Source organism: Hyaena hyaena, unplaced genomic scaffold (genome assembly GCF_003009895.1).
Source record: "Hyaena hyaena isolate Hyena2069 unplaced genomic scaffold, ASM300989v1 scaffold_185, whole genome shotgun sequence".
Taxonomy (NCBI): Eukaryota; Metazoa; Chordata; class Mammalia; order Carnivora; family Hyaenidae; genus Hyaena; species Hyaena hyaena.
The window spans coordinates 2611736-2616786 of NW_024080816.1; the positions used below are offsets into that span (position 1 = coordinate 2611736).

Sequence of the window (5051 nt, forward strand, 5' to 3'; positions counted from 1 at the left end):
TTGACTTGGTTTTTTGCTATTGTAAATGAGATTCTTCCTGCCACCAACCCATTACAGTCTCTAACTAGACCACCTCTAGGTCATGACTATTACTCTAAATTCACCCACTATCCTGACCTCTATCAGACAGATTAGTTTTGCCTGTTTTTCACCCTTATCTAAATATAATCACATGAATATGTAAATATAATATAGAGAATAACTATTAATTTTTAATATATTCCACTATGGTTACCTTAAGATAGTTCAGAATTAATGTCAATGTCCATTTAATTCATCCTCTTGGAATATTTTGGTAATAATTATATTGCCTTTAAATAATGAATGTTTTTAACTAAGCTTTATGCCCACTGTGGGGTTTGAACTCACAGCTCTGAAATCAAGAGTCACGGGTTGTACCAACTGATCCAGGAACTCCAGAGAGTTTTTTCTCTTCAGTCTTGGTGGTTATAATTAACTTGTGTTACCTAGTTTACTACCTTGGATAGGATTCTCAGAAAATTTATGAATAAAAGGGGCAAAAACATCTTACATGGGACATTAATGTGAAATAATTCTTACTTTTACTCCCTTTAATTTTCTTAATTTTTATTTATTTATTTTTGAATGAGAAAGAGACAGAGCGTGATCAGGAGATGGACAGAGAGAGAGAGAGGGGGAGACACACACACAAAATCCAAAGCAGGCTCCAGGCTCTGAGCTGTCAGCACAGAGCCCAATGCGGGGCTGGAATCCATGAACAGCGAGATCATGACCTGAGTGGAAGTCAGACGCTTAAACGATAGATGATCAGGCACCCCCCAACCTTTACTCCCTTGAAATATAATTTTGATGGATTATTTATTAGAAATTATTTTTATTTTAAGAAATTATCTTTCTCTTACTAATTTCCCATTTTCTTTAAACCAAAAGCTTGTTTTTGCATTGATAGTAAGCACTGTAAGTGGTATTTCTTTTTCACATGGGTGATGTGCCAATATTGTAACAAGGTTTGAGGGAGGTGCGTGTCACACAATAGTGCGAACACTCAATCATCGTGCTTATAAACTACAAAGGGATCTGTAAGTGATATATTAAACAAGCAAACCGGTGGGATATAATCAAAATGCACCTATTTGTTGTTTCTCATGGTCCCTTTAAAATGTATTCAGAGGGCAAGGTTTACTCCACCTTCCTGAATGAAACTCAGGTTTGATTTTTCTCATCCCTCTTCCATAAGGGGAAGTCCAGATATCGCAGGAAGAGGCAACATCTATTTTCAATTCAGTAATTAGGATGCCTTGTCCAATATATGAATCAATCTACATTAACACTTCAAGCTGCATGCAAAGGTTAAGATTTCCCCAACCACACAACTTTAAGTAGGGCCTGGTTTCAGCTAGGAGGCTAGCTTTTATAGAGCAAAATGTAGTGAACTTCTTCTTTTCTCATTTGCTCCCTGAAGGAAGGGGGTAAAAGGGGAGCAGACAATTTATACTTAATTTCTGCTGTTGTAAGATGATCTCATACTCTCTGGGTCTGGAACATCTGTATCTGTAAATTTCTGCAATAAAGTATTATATATCATACAGCTCAATAGAATTTTATAAAATGAAAACATCCATGTACCTAGATGCACCCAGATCAAGAAACTTGATATTGCCACACCCCAGAACTCTTCCTTATACACCTCTTACTCACTATGCTTACTCTATATTCAACCACTATGCCAACTTCTATCAATATAGGCTAGTTTTGCCTATTTTCTTTATTTTTCCATAAATGGAATTATACAGAATGTACTATTTTGTATCTGGTTTCTTTCACTCAATGCATGTGAGATTTATCAATCTTATTAAATGATTCAGTAAGCCTGTCTTTAATTTACTACGGGATAATAGTCCACTGTATGAATATATCACATTTATTTACCCATTTCACTGTTGACAAACATTTAGAAAGCTTTTGATTTGGGCTAATATGGATAATTCTGCTATGAACATCTTTTACCTGTCTTTTACTGGCCATCAGTCCACATCACAGTCATTATGTGCGTTGGAAAACAACCTCAAGGGAAAGGACTTTTAATAATTGATTATTGGGGCACCTGGGAGGCTCAATCCTTTAAGTGTCCGATGTCAGCTCAGGTCATGATCTTACAGTTCATGAGTTTGGGCCCAGCATCAGGGTCTGTGCTGACAGCTCAGAGCCTGGAGACTTCTTCAGATTCTGTGTCATCCTCTCTCTCTGCCCCTCCCCTGCTCATGCTCTGTCTCTCTATCACTCTTTCAAAAATAAACATAAAAAAACTTTTTTAATATTGTTGCTTATTATTCTTGTAAATGTTTAAAATTAATGTTATGAGGGGGACCTGTCTGGTCAGTTGGTAGAGTGAATGTACAACTCATGATCTTGGGGTTGTGGGTTTGAGCCCCAACTTGGGTGTAGACACTAAAAATAAAATCTTTAAAAGAATAAAATAAGGGTGCCTGGGTGGTTCAGTTGGCTAAGCACCTGACTCTTGGGTCATGATCTCACAGATTTGTGAATTCGAGCCCCACATAGGGCTCTGCACTCATAGCCAGGATTGGAACCCTCTCTCTCTCCCTCTATCTCTGCCCCTACCCCACACGAGCACACACACACACTCTCTCTCAAAATAAATCAATAAATATTTAGAAAAATAATAAGAGGTGCCTGAGTTGCTCAGTTGTTTGAGCGACCGACTCTTGATTTCTGCTCGGGTCATGATCTGATGGGTTCATGAGATTGAGTCCCCTGTCAAGCTCTGTGCTAATGGCACAGAACCTGCTTGGGATTCTTTCTGCCCCTCCCCTGCTCGTGTGCTCTCTCTCTCAAAATAAATAAATAAACAAAAAAATCTAAAAAATAAAATAAATAATAATAAATAAATAAAATTAATTTTATCAAGGTGCACATGGCTGGCTCTGTCTGTAGAGACTGCAACTCTTGATCTTGGAGTTATAAGTTCAAGCCCTATGTTGAGTGTGTAGAGATTACTTAAAAATAAAAATGTTGCGGAGCATCTTGCTGTCTCAGTCAGTTGGGTGTCCGACTTCAGCTCAGATCATGACCTCATAGTTTCTGAGTTTGAGCCCCATGTCATTGGGCTCTGTGCTGACAGCTTGATGCCTGGAGCCTGGTTGGGATTCTGTGTGTGTGTCTCTCTCTCTCTGCCCCTCCCCTGCTCACGATCTGTCCTCTCTCTCTCTTTCTCTGCAATAAATAAACATCTAAAAAAATGTTTAAAAATAAATAAAAATCTTAGGGTGTCTGGGAGACTCAGTTGGTTAAGCATCTGAATCTTGATTTTTGTCTCAGGTCATGACTTCATGGTTTGTGAGTCCAAGCCCTACGTCGGGCTCTCTGCTATCAACACAGAGCCTGTGTCAGATCCTCTGTCCCATCTCTCTCTCTGCCCCCTCCCCACTCTCAAAATTAAATAAACATTTTAAAATAATGAAATAAATAATAAAAATTTAAATATTTTTAAAATATGTTTAAAAATAAATAAAATTAGGGCACCTGGGTGGCTCAGTTGGTTAAGCATCTGACTTCGGCTCAGATCACGATCTCATAGTTCATGGGTTTCAGCCCCGCGTTGGGCTCTATGCTAACACCTCGGAGCCTGGAGCCTGCTTTGGATTCTGTGTCTCCCTCTCTCTATGCTCCTTCCCCGCTCACACTCTGTCTCTCTCTCTCTCCAGGTTAAATAAACATTACGAAATAAAGTTAAAAATAAATACAATTAATTTTATCAAGTAATTAAACAAAATAAGAAAAGCTTCCCTTTCTTGTGAAATATGTTGCATTTCTTTTGTTTAACTTATTGTTGTTGTCATTTTTGAGTATAGTTGACACACAGTATTACATTAGTTTCAGGTATACAACTTAATGGTTCAAAAGTTTCTACATTATGTTATGCTCACCACTGGGATGGACAGATACCATCTGTCACTGTACAATGCTGTTACAATACCAATGACTCTTTTCCTTATGCTGTTCCTTTTATTCCTGTGACTTACCCATTCCATAACTGGAAGCCTGTATGTCCCACTCCCCTTCACCAATTTCGCCCAGGCGCCCATGCCCTTTCCTCTGGCAACCATCGGTTTGTTCTCTGTATTTACATGTGCCTCATGACTCACTTTGAAGCTGACCAGCACCTCAGTTGAAATGTCAAGTTTGATGTCCTACCACATAATCATTTTTCTATTTTACCTTACTAACATGATAAGTTACATTAATATTTTCTCATGTTGAGTCATCTTTGTAATTCCAAGACTACTTGATCACTGCATTCGAGTTTATATTTGAATTTTTTGTATTTGTAATAACTGTTGGATTTGAGTTGCCATTTTTTTAACTTTGTAATTATATTCATAAATGAGATTGGGCTATACTTTTCCTTTCTTTCTTTTTTTAAAAACATTTTTAAATGTTTTATTTCTGAGAGAGAGAGAGAGAGACAGCATGAATAGGGGAGGATCAGAGAGAGAGGGAGACACAGAATCTGAAACAGTCTCCAGGCTCTGAGCTAGCTGTCAGGACAGAACCCAATGTGGGGCTCCAACCCACCAACGGTGAGATCATGACCTGAGCTGAAGTCCGACGCCCAACCGACTGAGCCATCCAGGCGCTCCTATACTTTTCCTTTCGTGCTATATTTTTAAATATGTTTTAGTGTTGGCATTATTCTAGAGTCGTAAAAATAAATTAGCAATCTTTTCATATTCATATTTAAATACTATAAGAATAATTTTTTCTTTCAAAGGTTGGTAGAACTTACCTTTAAAATTTCTATGCCTGGGGACCCTCGGTGGCTCAGCTGGTTAAGCGTCTGACTTCAGCTCAGGTCATGATCTCACCATCCGTGAGTCCGAGCCCCACATCAGGCTCTGATATTAGCTCAGAGCCTGGAAACTGCCTCAGGTTCTGTGTCTCCCTCTCTCTCTCTGCCTCTTCCCCACTTGGCCCTCTCTCTCTCTCTCCCTCTCATTCTCTCTCTCCCACAAAGAAAAAGAAATTTAAAACATAAAAAAATAAATTAA

At 38.5% G+C, this 5051-nt stretch overlaps 1 non-coding gene across 1 annotated transcript; it reads right to left on the bottom strand.

The window, feature by feature from the left end:
- Positions 1–955: 955 nt before the first annotated feature.
- LOC120237560 lies at positions 956–1059 on the bottom strand. Its single transcript, XR_005529985.1, has one exon. It is a non-coding gene; the product is annotated as a small nucleolar RNA U13 (small nucleolar RNA).
- Between the last annotated feature and the right edge of the window lie 3992 nt (positions 1060–5051).